The following is a 15,212-nucleotide window of genomic DNA, read 5'->3' as shown; positions in this document are numbered from 1 at the left end:
CTTTGGCACTGAAATATGCTCTTTCCATCACCGACTGCCTGCCATGCAGAATGTTGTCCCTTGTAAGCAAAGAAGCTTTCACAGCAACGTCGGTTCTGGTGGGTTCGCCCAATCTTCCCCTTATTAATGAAGATCAGCAAGTTCTTAGGGCTTCTGCAGCTCCTTCAAAGAACTGTAGATGGGGCCCCTGCTGTGTGCATCACTGTGATTCCTTACCCACCTTTAGGAGCCTGTTATTATTTCATTAATATTAAGGCTTTATTGGAGATGCCATCCTCCTGCAGCTGCTTAGTTTGCAGCTCCCCAAAAAACCCAGCCCTGGATGGGAAAGGCAACAGAGATTAAGGAGGAGAGAAGGATAGAGCATTATGTACTGGTTAGAGCACCAGCCTGGAAGTCAGGACTTCCAGATTCTTTTCACAGCTTTGCCACTGATTTTTTAGGTGACTTAGCTCAGCATTTTCAAATTTGTAGGCTTAAAGTTGGACAGCTAAAATAAATGGCCTGATTTTCAGATGTGCTCAGCACCTGCAGCTCCCATTTTCTTCATTTGAAGCTGTTGGTTCTCAGCAGCTCTGAAAATCAGCCTATTTTTATTTAGGTACCAAAAAAAAAAGGATTTAGATGCCTAATGTTATAAATGTATAAATTTAATGTAATACATTTTTCTCTCAACTTCCATAAACCATATGGAGTTACACCAGGGATGAATATGACTCTCTGTCCTTTCTAAAATGGGAATAATAGTACTTCACTATATCCCGGGAGGGTTGTAAGGCTAAATCAACTAATGTCTGTAAAGTATCTTGAGATCCTCTGATGGAAGCCACCACACAAGCATAAAGGATTGTTATTGTCTTCTAGTTATCACTCTATCATCTTAATTTCAGACTCATGGGGCCTGATTCCCCAGAGCTTTGCATCTTGTGCTATCATTTATACATTTGCAAAACACCACCAATCAAAATCCTCCATTCTCATATACCGCTGGTAGTGTTTTTGGATAGGTTTAAATAGCCAGCTGCATGAGTTACAAGATAGTGGAAAATCAGGCTCATGGTTTCTATGTTGTACCTCAGTTAGGCTGAGATCGCAGTGGTCAGGGAGGAAGACCTTGCCTGTTTTCCGATGCATGTGAATCATGATTGTGATATTAACACTAGTGAATCAAGATAGCTTGCTCCTTCTCCATGTGCGGTTTGCTGGAGGGGACAGAATTTACAGGGCTGTGTGGTGTTGTGGTAGCAGCGGATTTTAGCCCCAGGGATCTGCAAAGTCTGCATCTTTTTCTCCTCAGTTGCCACTACTTACAGTGCCCCCCACATCTCCTAACTATTTCTACTCAAGGGGAGAGATATACACCACATCTGACAGCTGTCTCTGCCTTCAGCCCACCACCATTACAACCAGGCACACAACTGCCTATGCCCCCAGGGACACCATTTCCCACATACTCTGAGTTGCCTCGGCCTGCGGGGAAAGCTTCCAAATTGCCTCTGCATGGGGAAGATAACTAACAGATTCTTTTTGATTCTTACTCTGGTTTCTCGGACAGTTTTAGCAGATTTTTGCTTTAAGATTTGGTAGAGATGGGCCTGTGTTGCAAAGTTTGGATCGAGAGCTGAACTTTTCCAGATTCCCAGCAGGTGTCTGATTGGAAAGATGGGGTAGTTTGGATCCATCTTATAAAGGATCCCAGGTTAAGAAGTTAAAATCCGGATCTCAGCTTCCCTACGGTTTGAGGGGACTCAGATACAGAGCTGAATTTTGCAAAGATTCAGGAAGATCACTTCCAGTTCACCTCAAGATGCAATCTCTTTCATATCTTGAGAAAGTTTGGACCCGGCTCTCTGGTTTATATGAGACTCCAAACACCCTCAAAGCTTTGGGGAGTTCAGATCGGGTATTGTGGTTCTGATCTAGATCAAGACTTCAGTCAAATTTTCATGGTTTGTTTCTGGGGTTTCTGTTCAGACCTGGATCTGAACATTCCCAAAGCTAGAGGGGAATGAAATCCAGCTCTTCAGTTCTTATCCAGATCCAAACTTCCCCAGTGCTTGAGGGAAATTGATCTGTTTTTCCAATTTGGATACATATCTGAAATTCTAAAAAGATGCAGTAAGTTCTGATCTAGTTCTGATTAAGATCTAAACTTCCATCAACTTGAGAGGGTTTGGATCCAATTCTCTAGTATAGAGCCAAATCTGAACTTCCCCAGAGCTTAAGGGTTTGGATCCAGTTCTCTGGTTCAGAGCCAAATCTGAACTTTCCCAAAGCTTAAGAGGTTCAGATTCAATTTTAGGGTCTTAATTTGGATCTAAACTTCCTTAAGCTTGTGGGGCTCAGATCTGGTTCTCTGGTTCAGATCCAAGTTAGAATTTCTCCAAAACATGATTGGGGTTAAGATCTCTTTTCTGATTTGAATCCACTGTACATAGATGAGAGTGAACCAAGAAGTTCAGATCTGGATCCAATTACAGTTGCACCCAATATTAAGGGCTGTTTATGTCTGATGTCCTGAATTGGATCTCTATCTATATTTTTGGATTTGAATCTCAAGGACTACCAAGGTGATATGAAATGTATAGGTGTATACAAACCCCTGTGAACTTCAGATGCTGAGTTTCACATAGGTCAACTCATGCTTATCAAAAAGAAAAGGAGTACTTGTGGCACCTTAGAGACTAACCAGTTTATTTGAGCATAAGCTTTCGTGAGCTACAGCTCACTTCATTGGATGCATACTGTGGAAAGTACAGAAGATCTTTTTATACACACAAACCATGAAAAAATGGGTGTTTACCACTACAAAAGGTTTTCTCTCCCCCTGGTAATAGCTTATCAGCAGGAGAGTGGGGTGGGGGGAGAGAAAACCTTTTATAGTGGTAAACACCCATTTTTTCATGGTTTGTGTGTATACAAAGATCTTCTGTACTTTCCACAGTATGCATCCGATGAAGTGAGCTGTAGCTCACAAAGCTTATGCTCAAATAAAATGGTTAGTCTCTAAGGTGCCACAAGTACTCCTTTTCTTTTTGCGAATACAGACTAACACGGCTGTTACTCTGAAACCTGTCATGCTTATCAGTAAATCTCCTGAACTTAGCTTCTATATTCTTCCTCGTAATGATAATGATACTTTATCTTTCTATGTTCCTCTGAGGGCCAAAGCAAATTAATCCTCACAGCTCTCTTGGGAGGAGAGTAATTATTACTTAGATGCATTTTATGGATGGGGAAACTGAGGCAGAGATGAAGTGACACATCCATAGCCAGAGAGTAAATCAGTGGCAGAGCCACAATTAGAGGCCTCTTCATGCCCAGTCCCCTGTCATAACCACAAGACCATATTTCCTCTCCAATAGTATATGTTCTTGAAGTCCAGGAAAACAAAAGAAATATTAGGGCTAGCATGTAGAATTGATGTAAACCATATATTTTCTCTAGATGTGGCAGATTTTTTTTATAATATCTGAGTTTTCTGTAGACATAAGCAGTCTATTGCTTCTTCCCCATTTCTTCTCCTCCCTCCCCCCGCCCCGTGGGAAAAATGGGGATGCGGGGTGTATGCTTCAGCCCAGACCGTTATTTTAAATAACCTTGGCCTGGTTGCCATTGGAAAAAGATTTCTTTACTTGAGGGATTTATTTTTGTCCTTGCAACGCTATGTACTATATGCATTGCACCTGTTCAGACATAAGCACAGTTCATTATTATAGCTGTAGGGGCAGAAGCTTACTAATACATATATATTGGGGGGACAGAATGTTGGGGAGAACTGCCCTCTCTTTTAGTTTGCTTACTGAGCAACCTCTTGAACAGACTTCCTCTTCCAGATCAGTTTTCCCTGCTCCCCTATTGTCTGGGGAAACCTGTCTTCTGGAGCTTCGTTCTTGAAAGATCTCATGACTTTAAAATCATCAGTGGGCTTTGTGTAGCCTGCCTGTCAAAAGAGATATGTTTACACCTTCCCTGCATGTGTTAAAGCTATAAGGTTACGGAGGAGAATGGCTGATACATTTCAGTGTTTCATGCTAATATGCACAAAATGTATTTATGATAATTACATGGACTGTCTGAAACAATGCATTCCAACATTCTGTAACATAAATAAGAAAGGTGGAGCCAGCTGGCTGTAAACAGTTTATTTGCCAGCAATCCTGATCTGCACTATATACCTTTTTTACACTGTCTCAGTCTGGCAGTATTGAACCTGTTGCTGCATTAGCCGAGTTGTATTTTGCTAGATAGGGGAAGGAGGGTTGTCTGCTGTCTGGTAGGAGGGCTTTGTCTGTGTGTGCCTTTCTCTCTCTCTCCCTCTCACACTGTCGCTTGCTCTCTCTCTCTCTCTCACTCACTCCCTTTCCCGTCTCTGTGGTTTGTAAGGTAGGTTGCAGTGTGTGTATATACACAACATCAAGAGCAGGAAAATGGACTCATTAGGGAGGCAGGCAGTCATTACCACTCACACTGTACTTCCAGGGAGACAGCGACTATGAGGAGACAAACTGAGGACTGGGAAACAAGGTAGGCCAGTCAACTTTTATAAAAAAAAAAAAATCCTGCTCCCCCCAGCCCCGTGACACTTCTTTATTCTTTCACCCCCACCCTCTCGATTTTTAATATAGAGATGTAAGTTTGTCAAACCCTTTTGCGAGCTTAAAATTTGGAACATCTATAGAAGGCCTTAGCCTTTACAAATGTTTTTTCTCCTTCTACTTATTTCAGGGTGTGCCCCCTTATGATTCACTTTAATTACTTTTTTTTTTAACATCAATGAAGGAAACAAATATGTTTGTTTTCCAACACTAGTTCCAAGTAAATCAATATCTTTCACTCTTTTAAAACAGCCCTCTCCGTATGTCTGTGGGTCTCTGCTTTTTCTTTTCTGTTTATGCAGTTCCATCTGTCCGTCCATATATCATGTTCTCCTTATTTACTGCTAAATGGGTTTTTGTTAGTATTTGCCAATGAGTTTTAGCTGTATTGCCGGTGACCAGGTTTAACTGTGACTCTTGTTCTGTTTTATATTTACTATAAGTTTAAAGTCCATGTTTATTGTACATTAAATAAAAACAGAAAGCAGGTTCCACTCTTTCTGCCAGGATTTTTATTTTAAAAATTTTGGGTGGGGGGAGGGAGAAGGGGAGGTGAATTTAATTATCGTACATGTACTTTTCCCTGATGGATTTTTTAAAGCATTTATTTTAATTTTTTAACTCTTTATTTTACTTAAGAGGGAGTGGGAGATATATTCAAACTTTTATGTTGCTGATTTAATGTAACATCATAGAGGCAGAACTCGGTTAATATGAATTCAAACTTTCTAAGAGGGAGTTTGTATCTTTGATTGCCCTCCCCCCTTTATACATGGTTGTGCTTGTGTTTCAGTATGTGTATTTGGAGGGGGGAGGTAGATATCCTTTTACAGTGGAAACAATTTATGAAATCTTTTGAGCCATTTTGTCTAGAAACAGTAACTATTTATTTACCATATTTTCATTCCATAAATAACCTTTGTATATGTTATTTCAAACACAGAGTGTGTCTGTGGATTAATTATTATTATTTTTCTGGGTTTGTGTTGCGTTTCATAGCCCATTTAACATTGCTGAGTTTTTCAGGCTAGCCTTATCATGGGTTCTAAAGGCTGGTTAAACAGATCCATTCGAAATGGGCTTTTTATCTGAGCTCTTGTCAGTGCTGTCGGAGGGTAAAACTGCTACTCTATTGGTAAAAAAAAAATTAAGACAGATAGTGAGTGGACCTGAGTTATATAAAACATTCTGGAGAATCCATGAGTAATTATAGAAAATGGACGCTGATCAGTGGAGATCTCTTGACAATAACAATCACCTTTTTAAATAGCAAATTATTTAATAGTAAGAGGCAGACTATTTAAAAAAAAATCTATTAGGCCTTTCCGATAACACATGTCCATAAAGCAATATTCCTAGCCCACTTGGGATTGTACAGGAGATTCTTCAACACATTACCAGGGTTCAAATCTTGTGAAATGTTTATTAAAAATTCACTGTTTCAGGACAGTAGACAACTTTTGGTACCAACAGGTTTATGTTTTGTATTTTTACATCCTGTATCTTGTAACTCTCTCATCTCAACAAAAGTGACTCCGCACTGGACAAACCAAGTCAGTTTAAATCCAAAACAGCAAATAATCAACTGGCTGTGTAGTTACAGAACCCATTCACTGTGTCTTATTAGTTTTTTTTCCAGGGCCTAAGTGGAACTTTACAGTGGCTTTCTGTAGGATTTTGTCAAGATTTGGTAGTCCATCTGTTAGTTCAGGAATGAAATTTAGTGTTTTCCACTCCCTTTCCTGCCTCTTTTTAACTCAGGCTACTAATTAACATTTGGTCGACAAACTTTAACTCTTTTTATTGCTACAAAATACATGTCACTGTAGTAAAATACCCCCCCCCCCCAATCTCAAACCTTGAAACTCTGATTTGAGCATATAGGGAGCTGAAGTATTTCCAAAAATTAAGGACTCTCAAATGGGGGAACATTTGATGCCATTTTTGGAGGGTTAACCTGGAGGGATGGAGCTGGAATATTAGCATTCTCTCTGCCCGCCCCCCCCCCCATGAAGTACTGTATGTGTATGCATTTCTAGACACCCATCACTTTCTTTTGAACCAATACAGGTGTGTATGATCTCTTTCAGCACTGATTTCTATCTGTGTGAGTTTTTGTGAAACTGATGTTGGGACTCCTTAATATATGATTAACAGAAATCATGGTCCTATCCCAACTCTTCCAAATAACTTTAAAAAAGATTACAAAATATCAATTAATTTTATGTAAACCCCAGGAAAAAAGAATTGCCTAGTGAGAGAAGCAGAATGTATGAAACATTTTTTATCATCCAGCAGGAAGAAAAAAAAATTAAATCCTTTTAAAAAAATTTAATACTTTGCCATTAAAATGATTTAATTCTCTGTGAAACCAAAGTATTTTCTATCAAAAGGCTCAGCTCTGTCTATGGCACAAAGTCTATTTGCAATGTGTATACAAAAGCAAAGGGGAGAGTGTGCCTAAGTAAACTTAAAACCAGCATATGATGCTGTAGTTGGAACTCCAAAAGCCAAAAGTCTTTTGGCACAGGGGTGTATAACAGAGTTGGAAGACCTGACATTAGCCAACCTCAGGTTCTTGTGGGGTCTACATGTTCCAATCCTACCAGCCCTTTCAGTCTAACAGAGTAGAACCCCGCCTTGTTGAGTGGGTCTCAGTATGCTTTATTTTAGTGTTGGAGCAGACAGTTATCTAACACACCCACATGAGGAAGTACTCTGGAGCAGTTATTTCATGCTTTGCCATGCCCTGTAGCTAATGCAGTTTTGGACTGGATGGTGTGTGTGTATGCCTCTTTAACTCCTGTGAGATCAAAGTGAGTGCTGGATTTTTTAACAGGGCCAAAATATGGGGATACCAGATAGTTAAACCCAAATGCCAAATAAATACCAAGTCTAATTATTTTTAGTACTTTTTTAGGAGGAGAGATACATATCAATTTTGTTTATTTTGATATACACAGTTGTTGTAATTTCCTGAGTTGGATATATCATAATAGTAAATATTACTCAGTTTTCCTATTTCCACATTTTCTCCATAGGCCCAGCTTACTCATAAGGGAACATCTGCAGAATATGTTTAAAAATGTATTATCATTTGTATAAAACTGAGATTTAAATGGAGAATGAGATCCCTGCTATAGAATTCTGTAGGAAAATCCCATAGATAGGAACTCGTATTCTGTTAGATTTTATAGGTTTTAAATGTCATTTCAGGAAACTCCTGCTTAATTTCTACAGCCCGTATTGTGCCATTAGTTTTTAAGCAAAAATATATCAAAAGGGGTTTTGTTTATTAACTGACGGCATGATATGTCCCTATATAATCCAATTTGTTTCATTCCTATATCATTTTATAGGTCTTTTCCACAATGATGTGTTGGGGAAGATGGCTACTGTTGCGAGGAGTTTACAGATGTGAAAGGGAAATTAATAACTCAAATCTAGCTTCAAGTTATTTAGATATTTGGGGGGGAAAAAACTTTGACAAAACCTAAGACCCATAGAAGTGGTTCAGAATTCTTTTAAACATTCCATTGGGAACAGTTGTTTTTAAAACAACCTATTGTTCCCTCTGCAGGGTTTGCAACTCAAACCTTGCAGCACTGAGAAACTGATGGTAAACTAAAGTGAAACTGACTTCATTGATTTGCTGTCTGGCTCAAGAAAATTCAGAAAATAAACAAACAGCATCAACAGTATAAAATTGGATTTTTAATATTCTTTCTCCTCTAATAATCCAGGGTTTTATTGGTACTTTTTAACTAAGGTCTAAATCGTGAGGATCTTATGAAATGTTTACTCAATTTTAGCTCAGGCATGCTCTTGTTGATTTATGAAGTTTTGAGTAAGGGGTGAATAAAGTTTGAGTAAAGAGGATTTGCCCCAATTTGGTTTTTTTAAGTCGACACTATCCCTTGTATTCCTGTTCATTATTTATCTAATTTTAATTTTAATGCTTAGTCCTATAGTAATTATCAAATTCTCCTTTTAGTAGAAATGGGGCTCTTCATAACGATGACTAATTATGTATGTTTGATTTTCTGCGTATACAGGACCTGATAGTACAGTCTTCCCATGTACACTGTGTATATTGCAGTCACTTCAATGGATGTTCTATTTGTATAGGGTTTGCAGGAATGGGCTCATAAGAAAGAACTGAAACATTTGTGGCTAGCAGGGATATGGGTATGTGCTTGTCCCATGGTCTGTGGGCCAGCAGGGACTGAGAGTATTATGGAGTCAGTTTGTCACATAGCTCTTCTATGGCCAGTGTAGGATCAGTGTTGATAGACAGCAGGGGGTAGGAATGGGAGGTACATCCAGCTTTCATCAGGGAAGGCTATCTGACTTGGAGCATTTGAGAGTCCTGGATGGAAAACTGGGGTAATGGCAGAAGACTATGCTGAAAAAGAAAACAGTTACTCTCTGACAGCCCTTTGTATGTATTATATGAAATAAACATGGGACTCTCAATCCAGTTCCTAATGGGCAGATGTCTGTATTACAAAGTCAAATCACAAAAGCCATTGGCACTAGGTGGCAGTGTGAAAAGAAAGGGGAAGGACTAAATGGGCACAAAGACAGAACTCTCATGAAGTGGTTCCCTCACCGTCAGGAATAAGCCATGTCATCAGCATAATGTGAAGAAGATTTTATTGCTGCTGCCTGTCTTATACCTGTTCTGTGACTGTCAATCTGGCATTATTCAGCAACTGTGTGTGTGTGTGTGTGTAGCTAGATAGGCAGACAGACAGATATGTTAAGAACAGTCCTGCCTAATTCAAACATTGGCACAACTTATAGGGCTTGATTTTCTAGTGTCTTGTACCTTGTGTCATTATTTACACCTGTGCAAAATGAGTGCAAAATATAACCACTGGTGTTTGTGAGTGAGAAGAAAATTATGCTTTGGTAGCATTTTATGCCTAATTTGCACAAGTATAAATGACAGTGCAAGGTCCCAGGAAGTGGCAAAGCATGTTCATTTTGTCCCTTCCTCGATGTCCCAGCCAGAATTAAATTAGTGGTTATCTAATTTTGTATTTTCAAAGTAGTGAGTTTGGTAAACTCAGCAGTGAAGAAGAAAGAAAACCTGAATGGTAGGCTGTGAATCTGCATGCAACACACTGTATAGTTCCTATAGAAACTTTTGGAGTACTGAAGTATTACCATCCTATAAATTACATAAAGATCATCTGAAAATGTAATGCTCACACAATAAATTTGCTTTGAAACTGTGGCACTGCTACTAATGCAAGGGTGGTCTGCCCTTTGATCCTGAGGGCAATTCATCATGGGAAATTACCTGCACTCTACTAGAATACTTTTACAGTAAAGTAGTTGCTTTCTAGTCACTTGGTTCCAAGGTGTTTAGTGGCTGGGAATGTGATCAGTCCCATGGAAATATGAACATGGAGTGGGAAAAGTGCTTTGTGGGACCTCACTGTGATCCTTCCAATTGACTGAAAGAAAGTTAATTATAGATGTGTGCCTCAGGGAGTCCTATGTCATTCTCCTTGGCTGGGTAGATGGTGACCATGATGCAGGAATTTGACGATAATGGTTAAGGGGGAATCTTTGAGACTCCAACAGGGATGCTGAGAATCCAGGTAGGAAGTGAGGTAGGGATTGAAAACATATCCATAGGCATGCTTTGTGTGTGTGTGTGTGTGTGTGTGGGGTTAATATTTGGCGGTGTGAAGGTCTTTTTTGTTACCTATACCTTAGCCCCAATTTTTTTCCGTGTTCTTTATTTTAATCTTCTCTTTCAAAGATACTGTTTAAGCACCAAATTGTCCCTTCTGCTCACAGATGAAGGTTACATAAACCCAACAGATCCCTGCTTGGAAATTGGGTTCTGTACTGTTGCTGTGGTACCCATCTCCCCTTCTCTATAACCCTTAGAGTCTCTGGCTCCACCTGTTACACTCCACTGTGTTGGCCCCTAAACTCCTAACAATTTGGTAGATTACTGAATTACAAGAATTGGAGGTGGACGGAATGCTGAGAATTAGAAAACAGATGATTGTTTAGATACCAGGACAAATTGTTTAATTGCTCTTGTGCTCCCTCTGCTGGTTCTATGTCGAACTAACAAATCCTATCCTTGGAGTCATGCCCAAGCCCTCTGTGAGGGTGCAGTACAAAATGGGATGTTAAATAAGTTGATTTCAAGCTGTTTTGAAATGGACAACATTGGTAGAGGAAAAAAAGCTTCATATGAAGAATATGAAAAGCAGTGGATCCTAGAAAAAGTATTTTACATCATTGTTCTTTTAACATTTGAAACATGCTAACCTGTGATTCTTCCGTCTACCCTTGCTTTGTCATGCTTCTGTGGGACAGGAGTCTTTCTCTGTGTCATTTCCCAAAGTCTGAATTTCTCCCTATTGTTGCTGCTATCACTAAGTTATTTCCTACATGAGGGCTCTATAGAAAAATATTCTTACTGGTGCAACCATTATTTTCAGCTGAGCTACTGGCAGTAGTGGTGGAAACCTTAGTGTAGATAAGGCTCTGGCAGCCCTTAGTATTTTTACAGCTGCATCAGTTAAATCTGCTTCTCTGCTGAGTACAGCTCTGCTCATCTCATCCTGTTCCATGGCCTGGAAAGCTTCTGTTCTTGTTTAGGGTTCTCTTTAGCCTCTTTTCTCATTGTGATGCCTCCTAATTTGTTTTTTAAGATATAGACTTGTTTGTTTAATGAACTCCCTTCTTAATAGGGACATTTGCTTCCCACTTCATATGTTTTTCACATCCATCACTTCCCACCTTCATAGTATCAAAGGTTTCTGAATGTTAGAGAAGACTGAGTCCTGTATAAAACCCAGGTCTGATTGTAGATTCCCCTGGAAAATCTGGAATGTACTGAAGACTTCTGAAGGGGTGATGAGGTCATACAAGATCCTGCTGCCTTTCCCACCTAAGCAGAGTATCGTGATAAAAAGGTTTCAGAGTAACAGCCGTGTTAGTCTGTATTCGCAAAAAGAAAAGGAGTACTTGTGGCACCTTAGAGACTAACCAATTTATTTGAACATAAGCTTTCGTGAGCTACAGCTTATGCTCAGATAAATTGGTTAGTCTCTAAGGTGCCACAAGTACTCCTTTTCTTTTCGTGATAAAAAGCCTTCTCTCACAGCTAACTGACTTTAGTGGGGGTTAACTGTAGAGTTTCTTCAGGACTGGGCCCAAATTGTTAGTCCAGACTTATGGAAGTTTTTGTGGGTGCAAGTCTCATGCTTCCCTTAAAAGTGACTGCTTGGTTGCTCATTGGTTGGAGTGACCCAACCCACATAAAAATCTCATTGTTACTGAATAATTTGAATCTTTTTGGCCAGAGCCCACTTCCTAGACCCCATCCATTTTTGAAGGGTCAGAAAATAAAAAGAAAACACTCAAACTCAAAACTTCTCCTTGTGGGTTCCCCCCCTTTTTTGGGAGGCCTCCAGCATCATCCTCTTTTATTTCCTTTTCCCAGGCTCCACTTCATAGTCACCCACCTGTCTGGGCCAGAGATGTAAGAAATTGACCTCCTTGTAGGCAGTCTCAGCAGAGATGTCATGAAGTGAATTGGCCATTGAGAACTGAAGCTACTCTCTGACCCCTGACATGAGGTCAGACATGAGGAACAGTAGCAGGGAATGGTGTGGCGGTAGCTTGCCCTACTGCTGGACCTGCTTTGGGGTTAAACAGAGAATTCGGTGCCCAGGAACATCAATCCGGTCTCTTTCACTAGCACTAAACTAACAAGTACGAAGTTGTCACTGACTCACGGACAAACTGTTTGAATTCCAAGAAGTTTATTTCGTAATTTCCCCCAGCATTTCATAAAAATGCTGCTTTTTTTTCTTCTCCCAATGACTGCCAAGTTTTGAAAGCTTCAAACTTGCTCCATTTGGAGAGGATTTAAAAAGATACTGACATTTTCTAAACAAGTTGGTTCTTTCTGAGCTGTACAGACAGACTTCAAACCATTTGTCTACGAAGCCAATCCAGCATGCCCTGAAACATTTCATTGCTGTGAAAGTAACTGCTCCTAGATGGTTCAAGTGTTTTCACAGTATGGTCAGCTAAACTGCACTAAATATTGAAGAAAAAACCAATCGAAGAGAAAAATCACACCTTTCCCCTGTTGTAGGGTTTTGCTAAGCATCTCCAGAAATTAAGACTTCCCTCTCACAGAGGGTTGTATACCTGTGTCATTGGCCTCCTTTTTATGGCACAGAGCCTGCAAATTAAAACTTTGCTCAGCCTTTTCTAGACAATTTTCTTTACTTGCATGCAAGGAGAAAAATGAAGGGTTTTTTTTGGTCAGCGCAAAACCACAGTTCAGAGTGCAAAGCTGTAATGAGATTATAATGCTACAGCTGGGGTGTATGGGTAAGTAACTTTCTAATAAACACATCCATGGCATGTGGAGTCAGGAGGCTTGGTTTTTATTCCCAGTTTTGTCACTAATTCCCTATGTAATTCTGAGCAAGTCACTTTCCTCTAAGTGCCTCATTTACTCATCTGTGAAATGGGGATAAGAGTGTTTACCAAACTTTGGGAGGGTGCTTTGAGACCAATGAAGAAGCATTGGGTATAATTTTATTATGATAAGCACTTTTTACCCTCAGACTTGGGCCTCACAACACCTCCCCAAAGGTGCATAGCAACCTTTCCTTCCTTACTTCAGTGGGTTTTCTTTGGTCTTTTGATCTAGTTATTGAGCACTTAGGCTTTTCCAATGTGATTTCAGAAAAGGGCTGGCAGCACAGATTTCATTTGGTCTCTGTCTATAGCTGCCTCAAGTAAAAGAAGCTGTGTTTTGTTTTATTTTGTTTTTTTAATAGATTAAATTGTTTATTTTTACTTTATTAGACAAAGGCCCTGTCTACCTGTGAGTTTTAACTATGTTCGGCAGAGCCACCCTGACACACACACACACACAAGATATATGTATATAAAATATGATTCATGCTAGAAAGGCTCTCATAACATTCCAAATCCCAGTGTCACCTGGGCCTTAGTAGTGTTCTAAAATGGTTCACAAACCCATGTGATAGATTGGGTCTGGATGTAGGCTATACCATATAATGTCTTGGTGTCTCTTATAACATAGTTAGGCCCTGACTACACTAAGATTTGAAAAAAACCAACCATTAGGATGGTAGACTGTGGTTCTGGTTAGACTGCTTCAAACTCCAATGTGATAGTTTCTATTTAAAGAGCTTTTGGGGCAGAGAATATATAGCTCATAGAAAATGAAAGCTTAGTCAGGCTTCTGCCATTTGTGGATCTGGGGGAAAACCTATGGCAAGCATTGCTTGCTGGCATCATAGGACATCCTTTGCTCCATAGTTAAAGTTGCAACTGATTTCCCCTCCAATCCACAAAGACAGTCAGATCAGTCTCAAAATTTCTAGTTTAGTTGGGGGTTCAACTAGAATTTTTCAGGGAGATTTGCAGTGAATTGGATGCAAGGTTCCTCAGATATGACACCCTAAAAATAAAGGCATTAGACCCAGTTCCAAAATTCTTCTAACTTTTCTTTCCCACTTCTTAGGAAAAAAACAAAACAAAAAAGAGATAAAACTAACTTTATGGGAGTTCCTGTCAGAGCTAGTGCGCAGGACCAACATTTAGTTGATGGAAGTCTGATTAAAAAAGTTATTAAAATCCGATTTGGTAATGTGACCAGGGAACACCGGCTGCAACATGGGAAAAGTATACAAATAGGGCAGGATAGGGGAAGGGTTTGGGAAGAATGTGAGCACTAAGAAGGAATGAAAGCTGAGATGCATGCGGTGGGGAAGAGCTGTGTAAAGAAGATGAGGACAAAAAGCCTGAACTTAATGCAACAAGAGGGGGATAATTTAGTCACAGTGGCAGGAAACATAATTCTACCAGCAGTATTTGATATAAACAGCAGTGGAGTGAGGAGGGATGAGGGCATAACTTTTTCCTTCTATCGCATGGGTAGTGAACTGGACTCATATTCTAACAAATTCAGAGGACTGTGGCCCAAATCCTCAAACCTATTTAGGCACTTAACGCCCACTGATATGGGTCCTATTTTGCCCTGTGTTGCATCAGTATAAAACGGAGTGATTCTGTGGAAGTCGATGGGGTTACAGTGTGCTAACTGAAAGCAGAATATGGCCCTATGTTTCTGTGCTAGAAGCTGAAGTTTGGATTTACTTCAAGCAGAAAAGACCACACATGAGATTCTATAAGTGATTCCTATCGAGCAGCCAGTTTCCTTTAGGATGCTGCTGCTGAGTGTGACACCTTCACTACCTTAGATATCGTTTCTCTAGTGGAAGCATATGTAGGTGTAATATCAAGCTTCTTACCAGATCTTTCTTTGAGATCTTACCTAATGAGGACACCCTTTCAAACAGATCTGTGCTTAGGATTTCCTGAGAACTCTGAGGCAGATTTTTGAGGGGGCTTGCTTCCGGCTTCTTACTTGACAGTCAGAGAAGAACTGTTCATCCTCAGCCAGATTACATGCTGGGGAAACTTGCAAAAGTATTAAAGTCCACAAGAGAGAGCTTTTCTGTGTCAGTCCATATAGGTTCAAGTCAGTGATGCTGGAACTAGAGCTGCTGGGGGTGCGGTGCACAC

The 15,212-nt window shown here is 39.9% G+C and overlaps 1 protein-coding gene across 8 annotated transcripts in view; it reads left to right on the top strand.

The window, feature by feature from the left end:
• Nucleotides 1-15,212, top strand: part of ZBTB20 (zinc finger and BTB domain containing 20) — a 669,002-nt gene that overhangs the window by 42,429 nt on the left and 611,361 nt on the right. For 7 of the 8 annotated variants that reach the window (XM_073308823.2, XM_073308802.2, XM_073308780.2 and 4 more), the window contains exon 1: nt 4,229-4,527. The exons of the other annotated variant lie outside the window; for it this stretch is intronic. The gene's annotated coding sequence lies outside the window, so the exon portion shown is untranslated. Of the gene's footprint in view, nt 1-4,228; nt 4,528-15,212 lie in introns of those variants that run through there. 8 annotated transcript variants of the gene reach the window in all.

This window comes from Lepidochelys kempii, chromosome 1, assembly GCF_965140285.1.
Source record: "Lepidochelys kempii isolate rLepKem1 chromosome 1, rLepKem1.hap1, whole genome shotgun sequence".
NCBI lineage: Eukaryota > Metazoa > Chordata > Testudines > Cheloniidae > Lepidochelys > Lepidochelys kempii.
The sequence above is the reverse complement of the archived record's forward strand: the minus strand, read 5'-3'. Positions and strand labels throughout refer to the sequence as shown.